Raw genomic sequence first — 16,029 nt, 5'->3', positions numbered from 1 at the left:
AGACTGCCAAGCCGTCATTTCTTTGCGAAGAAGGCAATACTAGCCCTGCACAATTTTGTGGAAAAGATGGTGGCCCAGTCCTTGAGCCTGCTGGTGTGTAGTGTTGCTCACGAATATTCGCAATTCGAATATTATTCGCGAATATCGTATATTCGCAAATTCGCGAATTTTGCGAATATTGCGCTATATATTCGTAATTACGAATATTCTTTTTTTTTTTCACAGTACACATCACAGTGATCACCCCTCTCTGCTTCCAGCTTGTGTGGTGTAAAGAAGGCTGTAATACTACTGTGTGAGACTGGCGTGCGAAAATTTGCATATGTGAAAATTAGCATATGCAAATTTCCGCATATACGAATTTTCGCGGATGCTAATTTTGTATATGCTAATATTCACATATGTTAATTTTCGCATACGCAAATTTTCGCATATGCGAAAATAAACAAGAATATAACGAATATGCGAATATTCGCGAATATATGACGAATATTCGTCCATATATTCGCGAATATTCGCGAATTCGAATATGGCCTATGCCGCTCAACACTACTGGTGTGTACAAAGTGCACGGAAGCGCTGATGCTGTAACTACGGTCAGGGAAAATGCATGTTCTTTACGGCTCACTGAGTGAATGTGGTTCCTGCACAGCCACAACCCCAACTTGGACAGGTAACGCCGTTTCCTCCTCCACTGTCTCAGCCCGTTGGTCCTGTGATGGTCCTGTGTTGGTCCTCCGCCACCTCATCCTCCACTGTGTCCTAAGCCTCCACTGCCCAGACAAGTCTCAGTGGCCCTTCAGCATACCATGTGTGCAGGGCATGGCAGTGTCACACTGTTCTTCACATTGTTTGCCTTTGAGTCACATAGGGGAGAAACTGCTAAAAATCATTCAAAAGAAATTGGTACATGGCTTACTCCACGAAAACTGGAAATGGGAACTATGGTGACTGACAATGGGAAGAACATCTTGCATGCGCTGCGACTGGGAAAGCTGTGCCATGCACCCTGCATGACACACATGTTCAATCTGGTTGTGAAGCAAATCCTGAAGTGTTCCCCCCATTTGCAAGACATCCTAACAATGGGAAGGAAACTTTGCATGCACATCAGCCACTCATACACCGCAAAGCACACCCTCCTTGAGCTGCAGCGTCAGAACGGTTTCCCAAAACATAGTCTGATTTGTGATGTTGTCACATGTTGGAATTCCACCCAACATATGTTGGACAGACTGTACGATTTCTTGATGATCCAAGCGGATAGGGGTACTACCCTGTGTAACTTCAATCTGAACCAGTGGCAGCACATACGTGACACCTGCCGTTTGCTCAGGCCCTTTGAGGAAGCCACATTATTAGTAAGTTGCCAGGATTACGGGATAAATAACGTCATTCCTCTGCTTCATTTCTTACAACACGTGTTGGAAATGATGGCTGGTCAGGGCACTGGAGACATAGCGCCTACATCTCACTACAACATGAGTCCTGTGGGGGCTGAACTGGAGGAGGAGGAGGGAGAGGTGCACAGTGGAGCACAGTTTAGGTTTTGACAAATGGGCCTTTTTTCTAGTAATCTGACAGGAGAGGAGGAGCAGGAGCAGCCAGAGGAGCAAGAAGGTTATGAGGAAGGCGAGACAGAGGACCCAGACACACACGTGGCAGTATGCAATGGAGATGGAGGCTGGGAGTTCCTCCAAATTACTTGCACAAATGACATGATGCATGCTCACCTGCTTGCGTAGTGACAGCCGAATTGTCACCATTCAGCAGCGGGATGACTTCTGGACCTCCACCTTATTTGGACCCTCGCTACCGCCACAAAATAGGGGTCTTTTTTACACCAACTGAGAGGGAGGACAAAATGACCTACTACAGAGGCATCCTATGTATTCAGTTGGCTGATGCTTATCGGCGCCATCGTCCATCCTCTCACAGGTCTGAATTGGGGAGCCCCCTGCGCTCACTTTCCACTGCCATGGCTGCTGGGGAGGGGTGGGGTGGCAGGAGCAGTACCAGCTCCAGCCTGAGTCTACAGTTGCTGATGAGTAGCTTTCTTCACCCGCATAGTGAAGCAACTCATCAGCAGCAGATACACCTGGAGCAGGACCTGAACCAGCAGGAGGTGGTATACCTTGACATGCCCATGCCAACACACCTTGAAGATCCGCTGGACTTCCGGGCAGCCAAACTTGATTTGTGTCCGCAACTAGCAGAGTTTTCCCTGGAAAAGCTGTCCTGCCCAGCCTGTAGTGTGCCATCAGAGTGGGTATTTAGTGCGGCTGGGGCCATAGTCACCCCAAGGAGAACTCGTCTGTCCACGAAAAAGTGGAGAGACTGACCTTTGTGAAGATGAATCATGCATGGATCAGGCAGGATTTCCAACCACCAATGCCTGATGCATGAGAGTAGATTGCCCATGGTGCCACACCAACACTTCAAAAATATGGATAGTGCCAAATAGATTTAAGGTGTTGCTCTCCAGTTACAAACATTCCTCTGCATCAGACCATTTTCCACCTTCATCACCGGGTACTGGTATTGCCACCCACCACACCACTCACCTTCGTCACTGGGTCACTTTCAGGACTCCTGATGCTGCTGCCACCTCCAAGCTGTGTCATTCAGCCACTGTATGGTCTCCTCATGCTTCAGCCACCTCCAGGTTGTGCCATTCATCCAATATATGATTTACTGATGCTTCATCCAGCTCCAGGCTGTGTCATTCAGCAACTACATGGTTTAGTGATGCTGCTAGGCCTAGGACATTACCTATATATGTTTATGGTAGCACTAGATACCATACATCTTCAAACGAAATTTCAAAATTCATCTTTTTATTCTTAGAGATTGTGAGGCCCTATTGTCTTCTCATCTGCCACCAACTCCAGGCTGTGCCATTCAGACACTATATGGTCTCCCCATGCTGCCACCAACTCCAGGCAGTCATTCAGCCACTATATGATCTACTCATACTGATGCCACCTCCAGGCTGTCTCATTCAGCCACTACATAGTCTCTTCTCATGCTTCAGCCAACTCCAGGCTGTGCCATTCATCCACTGTATGGTCTCCTCCTACTGATGCCACCTACAGGCTCTGTCATTGTGCTGCCATGTGACTCCTTGTTAGATTTGGTCCTTTGTACCCACACGCCGGGGCCCGGGACACTAAAACTTGGGAGGTAAAAGTTCAATTTCAAAACCCTCAATTTCAATTTTAAAATCTTAAATTTAAAACTCCAGGATGTGCCATTCAGACACTATATGACTTCTTCATGCTTCAGCCAACTCCCGGCTGTGTCATTCAGCCAATATATGGTTTACTGCTGCTGCTGGGCCTGGGCCCAAAAAATTTTATGGTAGCACTAGCTACCCTGAAACGTTAATTTAAATTTCAAAATTCTGCTTTTTTCTTAAGGATTGTGAAGCCCTAGTGTTTACTCCTGCTGCTGCCAACTCCAGGCTGTGCCATTCAAACATTATATGGTCTCCTCATGCTTCAGCCAACTCCAGGCTGCATTATTCAGGCACTACATGGTTTACTGATGCTGCTGGGCCTGGGTCTAGGAATAAAAATGTTGTTATGGTAGCACTAGCTACCCAAAATCTTCAGTTACATTTCATAATTCATCTTTTAATCTTAGAGATTGTAAAGCCCTAGTGTCTACTCATGCTGCTGCCAACCCCAGGCTGTGCCATTCAGACACTATATGGTCTCCTCATGCTTCAGCCAACTCCAGGCTGTGTCATTCAGCCAATATATTGTTTACTGATGCTGCTGGGCCTGGGTCTATACATTTTTTATGGTAGCACTAGCTACCCTAAATTTCAAAATTCACCTTTTTTTCTTAGGGATTGTGAAGCCCTAGTGTCTTCTCATGCTGCTGCCAACTCCAGGCTGTGCCATTCAGACATCATATGGTATCCTCATGCTTCAGCCAACTCCAGGCTGTGTCATTCAGGCAATATATGGTTTACTGATGCTGCTGGGCCTGAGAATAAAAGTTTTGTTATGGTAGCACTAGATACCCCAAATCTTCAGTTTAAATTTCACAATTAATCTTTTAATCTCAGGGATTGTGAAGCCCTAGTGACCTACTCATGCTGCTGCCAACTTCTGGCTGTGCCATTCAGATACTATATGGTCTCCTCATGCTTCAGCCAACTCCAGGCTGTGTCATTCAGGCAATATATGGTTTACTGATGCTGCTGGGCCTGGGTCTGGGAATAACATTTTTGTTATGGTAGCACTAGCTACCCAAAATCTTCAGATGAAATTTCAGAATTCATTTTTTAATCTTAGGGATTGTGAAGCCCTAGTGTCTACTCATGCTTCAGCCAACTCCAGGCTGTGTCATTCAGCCAACGTATTGTTTACTGATGCTGCTGGGCCTGGACATAAACATTTTTTTGGTAGAACTTTATGGTCTCCTCATGCTTCAGCCAACTCCAAGCTGTGCCATTCAGCCACTATAGGGTCTCCTCATGCTTCAGCCATCTCCAGGCTGTGCTATTCAGACACTATATGGTCTCCTCATGCTGCCACAAACTCCAGGCTGTGCTAATCAGCCACTGTATGTTCTAGTCATGCTGCCGTCAACTCCAGGCTGTGCCATTCAGCCACTATATGGTTTCCTCATGCTGCTGCCAGCTCCAGACTGTGTCATCCAGCCACTATATGGTCTCCTCATGCTGCCAACACCTCCACACTGTATATGGTCTCCTCATGCTGCCAACACCTCCATGCTGTGTCATTTAGCCACTATATGGTCTACTCATGCTGCCAACACCTCCACGCTGTGTCATTCAGCCACTATTTGGTCTCCTCATGCTGCCAACACCTCCACGCCGTGTCATTCAGCCACTATATGGTCTCATACTGATGCCATCTCCAGGCTCTGTCATTGTGCCACTCTGCGGCAGTAATTCCAAAAGTGATGCCTGTAATCTGCATGTCATGCTGAAGAACAGTATTATTTAATTACCCCAGCACACTCCATATGCTTGTTAGAACACAGCAAAGTGTTATACATCCCTATTGAGGCTCTCTGTAGGCCAGAAATAGCAGTTTTTAATACAGATTCGCTGCAAATAAATTCAGATCCAACCAAATTTTTTCGAACCTCATCTTCTTGGAACAGGACTGCAGCGGGACATGTCAGGAACCGGTGGCGGTGAATGAATGGAGCCGACATGTCCCGCATGTAGGCTTCATTCATTCGCCGCCACCGCCATGTCCCCGCTGCTGCCCTGCTCCTAGCACAAACAGCACACCTCTGGGAAATGTCTATTCTCTGCTGATCATTTCTGTACCCGACGGTGATGAGCAGCAGAGAATAGACATGTCCCGGCAGTGTGCTGATTGCGCTAGGAGCAGGGCAGCAGCTGGGACATGTCGGGAGGTGGCGGCGAATTAATGAATGAATGAAGCCTTCATGCGGAACATGTCGGCTTCATTCATTCACTGCCACCGGTTCCCGACATGTCCCGCTGCTGCCCTGCTCCAAGAAGATAAGGAGCAGGCAGCGGGAGGGGGAATAAGCACGCTGGGGCCAATGCATTATTATAAGCACACTGGGGCCAATTAATTATTATAAACACACTTGGGCTAATGAATTAACTTACAGCCATCTCTAGAGTTTACAAAGAATGGACCAGAAAGAGAATATCTAGTCAGTGTGGAAAAAATATGCCTTGTTGAACTTTTAGCAAGGTATACAGGCTAACAGTAGAGATAAGCGAACTTTAGAAAAATTTGATTCGGCCAATTCGACAAAATTTTTCCCAAAAATTTGTTTTGGACTGAATTTATTTGCGGTGAATTGTTATAAAAAATGGCTATTTCAGGCCAACAGAGAGCCTCAATAGAGGTGTAGAACACTTTGCCTTGTCCTAACACACATAGGGAGTGTGCTGTATAAGTGAAATAATACTGTTATTTAGTATGACATGCAGATTACAGGCATTGTTTTGAGAATCACTGCTGCAGAGTATTGATGTGGCAGCAAGGAGACCATATGGTATCAAAATTGAAGAGAATAAAGAGATTTTTTATGTAATTTTAATTTAATTTGAAATTATTACAATTTTTTGAGTACCCATTTTGGTGAGCATTGAGCTGGCGGTCCTCCGCCAGGTGAGATACCACTTGTTTCAACCCCTGCCTCTTAGCGCCCCCCTGACTATTAACCCCTTCCCGCTATTGGACGTATGCATACATCCAGGTGAACTACACGTTCGCGCAAATGGACGTATGCATATGTCCAAGCGATCTCCTGCTCTGCCGCGGGATGCGCAGGAGATCGCGGATGGGATTCAGCTGTCAATCACAGCCGGAGTCCCACCGCAGCTGCCGGGGCCGCGATCGCGCCGGTCTCGGCAGCATTAACCCCATAGATGCCGTGATCAGTTCTGATCACGGCATCTATGGTGTTTGCAGGGGGAGCGCTCTCGCCCTGCCCACCAACGGCGGCGCCTCGATAAAATAAGGGGGATCGAGGGTGTCCAAGACATCCTCGATCCCCCTTGAAGAGATAGGAGTGAGGTGGCAGGGGTGCCACCCCTCCTATCCCTGCCATTGATCGGCGGAGCGACCGACCAATAGCAGACTGGGGGCGGGTTAAAGTTCGGTTCCCCCCCGCTATGCCCACCCATCGGTGTCCGGGCACAGCGGGGGGAACCGTGTAGTAGCGGCGGCGGTGGCAGCAGGGGTCACTTACCCGGCGCGTGTCCTAGCAACATCTGCAGGGCGACAGTTTGGAGAGTGGTCTCTAAACTGTGGCCCTCCAGATGTTGCAAAACTACAACTCCCACCATGCCTTGACAGCAGTTTGCTGTCTTAGCATGCTGAGATTTGTAGTTTTGCAAGATTTAGAGGGGTTCAGGCTAGAGATCACTGACAGTGGTCTCCAGCCTGAACGCCTCTAAATCTTGCAAAACTACAACTCCCAGCATTCAGGAACAGCAAATGGCTGTCTCGGCATGCTGGGAGTTGTACTTGCGTGCCTCCAGTTGTTGCATAACTACATCTCCCAGCATTCCCTTTGGCAATCAGTACATGCTGAGAGTTGTAGTTCTGCAACAGCTGGAGGCACACTGGTTGGGAAATACCGAGTTAGGTAATAGGTTCTATTACCTAACTCAGTATTTTCCAACCAGTGTGCCTCCAGCTGTTGCAAAACTACAACTCCCAGCATGCACGTTCTGTCAGTGCATGCTGGGAGTTGTTGTTTTGCCCCCCCCCCCTCCCATGTGAATGTACAGGTTACATTCACACTGGCGGCGGATTACAGTGAGTTCCCCACTTCAAGTTTGAGCTGCAGCCCCAGCTGTCAGCCCCAGCCGTCAGTGTGAATGTAACCTAAAAACACTACACTACACTAACATAAAATAAAGAGTAAAACACTACATATACACACGTACACTGCCCCCCACCTACCACCCCCCCTTCCCCCCCAATAAAAATGAAAAACGTATCCTACAGCAGTGTTTCCAAAATGGAGCCTCCAGCTGGTTCAAAACAAAAACTCCCAGCATTTCCGGACAGCCATTGACTGTCCAAGCATGCTGGGAGTTTAGCAACAGCTGGAGGCACCCTGTTTGCGAATCATTGGTGTAGAATACCCCTATGTCCACCCCTATGCAAATCCCTAATTTAGGCCTCAAATGCGCATGGCGCTCTCAATTTGGAGCCCTGTCGTATTTCAAGGCAACAGTTTAGGGCCACATATGGGGTATCGCCGTACTCGGGAGAAATTGCCTAACAATTTTTAGGGGGCTGTAAAGTTGGGGTCTACACCAGCATGTTAGTGTAAAAAAAAAAACATTTTTGTACAATAACATACTGGTGTTGCCCCATACGTTAAAATTTCACAAGCGGTAAAAGAAAAAAAGCCTCCAAAATTTGTAACGCAATTTCTCCTGAGTACGGAGATACCCCATATTTGGGCACAAAGTGTTCTGGGAACGCACAACAAGGCTTAGAAGGGAGAGTGCACCATGTAAATTTGAGGTCTAAATTGGTGATTTGCACAGGGGTGGCTGATTTTACAGCGGTTCTGACATAAGTGCAAAACAATAAATACCCACATGTGACCCCATTTTGGAAACTACACCCCTCACGGAATGTAATAAGGGGTACAGTGAGCATTTACACCCCACAGGTGTCTGACGGATCTTTGAAACGGGTCTGTGAAAATGAAAAATAAAATTTTTAATTTGCACAGCTCACTGTTCCAAAGATCCGTCAAATGCCAGTGGGGTGTAAATTCTCCTTGCACGCCTTATTACCTTCCGTGAGGGGTGTAGTTTTAAAAATGGGGTCACATGTGGGGGGGTCCACTGTTCTGGCACCACGGGGGGCTTTGGAAATGCACATGGCCAAATTCTCTCTCCAAAAGCTCAATGATGCTCCTTCTCTTCTGAGCATTGTAGTTCGCCCCCAGTGCACTTCACGTCCACTTATGGGGTATTTCCATACTCAGAAGAGATGGGGTTACAAATTTTGGGGGTATTTTCTGCTATTATCCCTTGTAAAAATGTAAAATTTGGGGGAAAACAAGCATTTTAGTGTAAAAAAAAAAAAAATTTTTACATATGCAAAAGTCGTGAAACACCTGTGGGGTATTACGGTTCACTTTACCCCTTGTTACGTTCCCCAAGGGGTCTAGTTTCCAAAATGGTATGCCATGTGGGGTTTTTTTCTGTCCTGGCACCATAGGGGCTTCCTAAATGCGGCATGCCCCCAGAGCAAAATTTGCTTCCAAAAAGCCAAATGTGACTCCTTCTCTTCTGAGACCTGTAGTGCGCCAGCAGAGCACTTTTCATCCCCATATTGGGTGTTTTCTGAATCGGGAGAAATTGGACTTCAAATTTTGGGGAGTATTTTCTGCTATTACCTTTTTTAAAAATGTAAAATTTTTGGTAAACCAAGCATTTTTGGTAAATTTTTTTTATTTTTTTACATATGCAAAAGTCGTGAAACATCTGTGGGGTATTAAGGTTCACTTTATCCCTTGTTACGTTCCTCAAGGGGTCTAGTTTCCAAAATGGTATGCCATGTCTTTTTTTTTTTTGCTGTCCTGGCACCATAGGGGCTTCCTAAATGCGACATGCCCCCCGAGCAAAATTTGCTCTAAAAAAGCCAAATATGACTCCTTCTCTTCTGAGCATTGTAGTTCGTCCGTAGTGCACTTCAGGTCAACTGATGGGGTACCTCCATACTCAGAAGAGATTGGGTTACATGTTTTGGGGGGTATTTTCTGCTATTAACCATTGCAAAAATTTGAAATTTGAGGGGGAAACACATATTTTAGTGAAAAATTTTTTTTTTTTTTTTTACATGTGCAAAAGTCATGAAACACCTGTGGGGTATTAAGGCTCACTTAATTTCTTATTACGTTCCTCAAGGGGTCTAGTTTCCAAAATGGTATGCCATGTGTTTTTTTTGCAGTTTTGGCACCAGAGGGGCTTCCTAAATGCAACATGCCCCCCAAAAACCATTTCAGAAAAACGTACTCTCCAAAATCCCCTTGTCGCTCCTTCGCTTCTGAGCCCTCTACTGCGCCCGCCGAACAATTTACATAGACATATGAGGTATGTGCTTACTCGAGAGAAATTGGGCTACAAATTAAAGTATAAATTTTATCCTTTTACCCCTTGTAAAAATTCAAAAATTGGGTCTACAAGAACATGCCAGTGTAAAAAATGAAGATTTTGAATTTTCTCCTTCACTTTGCTGCTTTTCCTGTGAAACACCTAAAGGGTTAAAACACTTACTGAATGTCATTTTGAATACTTTGGGGGGTGCAGTTTTTGTAATGGGGTCATTTATGGGGTATGTCTGATATGAAGACCCTTCAAATCCACTTCAAACCTGAACTGGTCCATGAAAAATAGCGAGTTTGAAAATTTTGTGAAAAATTTTAAAATTGCTGCTGAACTTTGAAGCCCTCTGATGTCTTCCAATAGTAAAAACATGTCAATGTTATGATGAAAATATGAAGTAGACATATTGTATATGTGAATCCCAAAAAAAAATATTTGGAATATCCATTTTCCTTACAAGCAGAGAGCTTCAAAGTTAGAAAAATGCAAAATTTTCATTTTTTTCATCAAATTTGGTGATTTTTCACCAAGAAAGGATGCAAGTTACCACAAAAATTTACCACTCTGTTAAAGTAGAATATGTCACAAAAAAACAATCTCGGAATCAGATTGATAAGTAAAAGCATTCCAGAGTTATTAATGTTTAAAGTGACAGTGGTCAGATGTGCAAAAAAGGGCTGCGTCCTAGAGGTGAAAATGGGCTGTGTCCTTAATGGGTTAAAGTGTGAATGTTTCATTAATCAATTATGGTTCATTGTTATCTCTGCAAGCTGTTCCATTGGATTCTTGTGATAATTCCACAAATAATATGACGTAGACAACCATGGGGCCTCAGTCTTGAAAAGATTACATCGATTTTTTTAAATTTAAATTTGAGATTTATATTAGATTCCCAAGTTTAATGTCCCAGTGTTTACTTTGAACTAATACTGTATGACCACAAAACAAAATCTAACAAGGAGTCACATGGATGCACAATGACAGAGCCTAGAGGTGGCAGCAGCATGAGGAGACCATAATGGACAATCTACTCTGATGCATCAGGCATTGGTGGGTGGAAATCCTGGCTGATCCATGCCTGATTCATCTCCTCATTTTTCATGGACAGACGAGCTCTCCTTGGGGTGAGTATGGCCCCCGCCGCACTAAACACCCGCCCTGATGGCACACTACTTGCTGGGCAGGAAACTCTAAGGCAAACTCTGCTAGTTGCAGTCACAAATAAAGTTTGCTTGCCCAGAAGTCCAGTGGATCTTCAAGGTGTGTAGGTAAGTAGCGAGGGTCCAATAAGGCGGAGAACCAAAAGTCATCCCGCTGCCGAATGGTGATACTTCGGCTGTCACAATGCCAGCAAGTGAGCATGCATAGTGCCATTTGTGCAAGTAACTCGGTGGGACTCCCTGCCTCCATCTCCACGGCTTACTGCCATGGTGTATCTGGGTCCTCTGTCTCACCTTCCTCATAACCCTCTGGCTGCTTCTGTTCCTCCTCTCCTGTCAGATTACTAGAAAAAACGCTCATTTGGGAAACTTTAACTATGCTTCACTGTGCCCTTCCCCCTCCTCCTCCTCCTCCAGTTCAGCCCCCACAGGGCTCAAGTGGCAGTGAGATGTGGGCACCACATCTCCAGTGCCCTGACAAGCCATCGTTTCCAACACGTGTTGCAAGAAATGAAGCAGTGGAATGACGTAGTTCATCCGGTAATCCTGGTGACTTACTAATAATGTGGCTTCTTTAAAGGACCTGAGCAAACGGCAGGTGTCACGTATGAGCTTCCACAGGTTCCCATTGAAGTTACACAGGTTAGTACCCCTATTGGCTTGGATTATCAAGAAATTGGTGAAAGCTTTTCTCTGTTCGTACAGTCTTTCCAACTTATGGAGGGTGGGATTCCAATGTGTGGCAATGTCACAAATCAGACTATGTTGGGGGATACTATTCTAACGCTGCAGCTCAAGGAGGGTGTGTTTTGCGGTGTACAAGTGGCTGAAGTGCATGCAAAGTTTCCTTCCCATTGTTAGGAAGTCTTGTAAATGAGGGGAACACTTCAGGAACCGCTTGACAACCAGAATGAACACGTGTGCCATGCAGGGCACATGGCTCAGCCTTCCCAGTCCCATGCAAGATGTTCTTGTCAGTCCCCATGGTTCCCATTTCAAGTTTTCCTGGAGTAAGCCATGCTCCGGTTTCTTTACGAATTAATTTTAGCATTTCCTCCTATGTGTGACTCCATTCGCCAAGGCAAACCATGTGAAGAACAGCATGACACCGCCGTGCCCTGCACACATGGTATGCTGAAGGGGCACTGAGACTTGTCTGGACAATGGAGGCTGAGGACACAGTGGAGGATGAAGAGGTGGAGTCACACAGTGTCACAGAACTAATGGGCTGAGAGCGTGGAGGAGTCCAAGTTGGTGTTGTGGCTGTACAGGAACCACATTCACCCAGTGAGCCATAAAGGACATATATTATCCCTGAACATAGTTACAGCTCCAGACGACGGATCTGCCGTGCACTTTGGTACACACCGACAGGCTCAAGGAATGGCTCACCCTCTCTTCCGAAAAATTTTGCAGGGCTGGTACTGCCTTCTTTGCAAAGAAATGATGGCTTGGCACTCTCTACCTCGACTTGGCACAAGTCATCAGTTCTCTGAAAGGTTCAGAGTCCATCACTTGAAAAGTGAGGGACTACAGCACCAGCAACTCAGACAGGAGCACATTCAGCTTCTGCAACGTTGGATGAGTGGGTGCATACTGTTGTCTCTTGGACATGGCTTCATCGATGGATTGTTGGCGGAATGACTGACTAAAAGTAGGAGGAGCAGGAGCATCTGGAGTGTCAGAAGGAGCGAATGACTCACATCTCCCTTCGACTGAGATAGTGTAGCCTTGGCTGCCTGAAAGATGGAGCGGCTTGCCACTGGGTAATGCAGCACGCTGGACCACTACATCGGAGCCACGGTTCTCCCAGGCCCCTTTGACACAAGGCCGTGGTGCCAACATTGCTACCCTGGCCATGTTTCACCTTCTGCCGACCTATCTTGCATGTGGCTATGTTAACCTCCTTCGGATGCTTGATAAAAAAAACTGTCACACTGCCGAGTAGCTAATTTTCCCACCAACAGTCTGCACTAATTGATGGCTACTGCCACCATCTCCAGGAACCCCTGTATCACTACCTCCCGGGAAGGTAGGCTGCCGCGAAGCAGGTGGTCTCCCCGAGCACGTTTGGCTCCAGAATTTCAACTTCTGCCAACATGCTGACTGCCAACCATACTACTACCTTGCTGGCTCAGCTGCTGCCTCATGGGCAACCTGCAACCCTCTTCTCCTGATCTTGATGAAGTCCCTTTTGCACCCGGCACCCAGGACGTGAGCGGAGGTCCTATTACCTTCCTCCAGCGCATCCGATCGGCGATTGATTGCTCCAAGCCTGAGATGCAGGCTTGAGCAAGCGATCGTCGATGACACTGATCAATGCAAAGCTATGGCTTTGCAGTGATCAGTGTAAAAGATCAGTGTGTGCAGTGTTATAGCCCCTATGGGAGCTATAACACTGCAAAAAAAAGTGTAAAAAAAGTTAACAAATGTGATTTAACCCTTTCCTTAATAAAAGTCCAAATCACCCCCCATTTCCCATAAAAAAAACAGGAAAATAAAAATAAATATAAGCATATTTGGTATCGCTGTGTGTCTAAATGTGCGAACTATAAAAATATATCATTAATAAAACCTCACGGTCAATGGTGTACGCGCAAAAAAATTCCAAAGTCCAAAACATATATTATTTTGAAAGCAGATTACCTTCCGGGTCTTTCAAATTCTGTAGCCGATTGGAACTCTCGCTACCTTTCCGATTAAAGCAATTGGATCCCTCTGTTTTTCATAACATCAATCTTCTCTGGGGTCCCCTTTATCTAGACATCTTTGCATCTTGCCTGAATCATCAGCTTCCTCTTTTCTTCAGCAGGCGTCGGGACCCGGAATCCCTAGTTTCAGATGCTCTCATTCAAACTTGGCCTCAAGAGATTCTGTATGCTTTTCCTCCATTTTCCCTGATTCCCAGACTTCTTCTTCAGGCTACGATTCAAAAAGCAACCATGGTCCTGATCACCCCCTGGTGGCCAGCCCAATCATGGTTTTCCCAACTATTGTAGATGTTAATAGATTTCCCGAGATTGATCCCTTCTTTTCCGACTCTGCTTCTAGACACATTTGGGAATCCTCATCCCTTAACCCTGTCGAATCAACTGCCTCTGGTTACATTGTTGATTTCGGGTCAACCATCGCTAACTCAGAGCTTTCTCAATCGACTCGTAACATATTCTCTGAAGCCTGGGCTCTAGGTACCAGAACTGCTTATAGATCAGCCTAGAAACTTTGGGCGTGCTCTGAACAAAATTTGGATCCCGTTCTTGCATCTATCCCACATATCCTAAATTATCTTTCTGCATCTATTGACCAAGGTAAAGCTTACTGAACCCTAAACCTATATAGATAAGCTATATCTTTTTATCATGCCCCTGTGGATCTTTTTCCTATAGGTAACCATGCTTTAGTCTGCAAACTTCTTATAGGAATCTATTTTAAACGACCCCCTTTACCCAAATATCAATCAACTTGGGATGTCAAACTTCTTCTGTCTTTATTTTCTTCTTGGGAAGATGATGACTCTTTATCTTTAAAACTTTTGTCTTTCAAATTAACTTCCCTCCTATGCTTAATTTCTATCAAAAGAGTATCTAATGTTTGAGCTCTCGACATTTCTCACAGGCAATTTACACCTCAGGGTGTTTTATTCTCAATTTCTAGACGTACTAAAACTAATTTACACACTGTATTCTATCCTTCCTTTCCTTCTCAACATAAACTATGTGTGGTCAGATGTCTTCAAGCTAATGAAACAAAAACTGCTTCTCTCCGTTATCCTTCCAATTCCCAACTTTTAATTTCACATTGCAAACCTCATTTGCCAGTTACTTCAACAACCTCAATCTTTTCCAACCAGTGTGCCTCCAGCTGTTGCAAAAGTACAACTCCCAGCATGCACGATCTGTTAGTACATGCTGGGAGTTGTAGTTTTGAAACTGCTGGAGGTTTGCCCAGGTACATTCACACAGGCGAGTTTACAGTGAGTTTCCTGCTTCAAGTTTGAGCTGCGGCAAATTTTTCGCCGCAGCGCAAACTCCTAGCGGGAAACTCTCCGTAACCTGCCAGTGCGAATGTACCCTAAACACACTACACTATCTCATAATAAAGGGTAAAATACTACATATACACCCCCTTACACTGCCCCCCCCCAATAAAAATGAAAAACATATCATACGACAGTGTTTCCAAAACGGAGCCTCCAGCTGTTGCAAAACAACAACTCCCAGCATTTCCGGACAGCCATTGACTGTCCAGGCATGCTGGGAGTTTAGCAACAGCTGGATGAACCATGTTTGGGAATCACTGGCATAGAACACCCCTATGTCCACCCCTATGCAATCCGTAATTTAGTCCTCAAATGCGCATGGTGCTCTTGGGCTGCAATAGGGGGTATTTCCCTATTTGGGAGAAATTGCACTACATATTTTGGGGGGCTTTTTCTCCTTTTACCCCTTTTGAAATGGAAAAATTGGGGGCTACACCAGCCTGTTAGTGTAAAAAAAAAAATAATGTTGACACTAACATGCTGGTGTTGCCCCATACATTTTATTTTCTCAAGCGGTAAAAGGAAAAAAATAAAAATACATTTGTAACGCAATTTCTCCTGAGTACGGAAATACCCCATATGTGGGCATGAAATGCTCTGCGGGTGCACAACAAAGCATAAGAGTGACAGATTTTTGGAACAGTGTTCCGGGAAAATAAAAAAATAAATTTTTCATTTGCACAGCCCACTGTTCCAAAGATCTGTCAAATGCCAGTGGGGTGTAAATATTTACTGCATCCTTTATTAAATTCTGTGAGGGGTGTAGTTTCCAAAATGGGGTCACATGTGGGGGGTCCACTGTTCTGGCACCAAGGGGGGCTTTGTAAATCCACTTGGCCCCTGACTTTCATTCCAAACAAATTCACTCTCCAAAAGCTCAATGGCACTCCTTCTCTTCTGAGCATTGTAGTTTGCCAGCAGAGCACTTGACATCCACACATGGGGTATTTCCATACTCAGAAGAATTGGGGTTACACATTTTGGGGGTAAATTTCTCCAATTACCCCTTGTAAAAATGTAAAATTTGGGGGGAAAACTGCATTTTAGTGAGAAAAAAATATTTTTTTCATTTACACATCCAACTTTAAGAAAAAGTCATCAAACACCTGTTGGGTGTTAAGGCTCACTGGACCCCTTGTTACATGCCTTGAGGGGTGTAGTTTCCATAATGGTAAGCCATGTGGGGGTTTTTCTGCTGTTCTGGGACCATAGGGGTTTCATAA

The sequence above is a fragment of the Hyla sarda genome, chromosome 10 (genome assembly GCF_029499605.1).
Source record: "Hyla sarda isolate aHylSar1 chromosome 10, aHylSar1.hap1, whole genome shotgun sequence".
Taxonomy (NCBI): domain Eukaryota; kingdom Metazoa; phylum Chordata; class Amphibia; order Anura; family Hylidae; genus Hyla; species Hyla sarda.
This window is presented reverse-complemented; position numbering follows the sequence as displayed.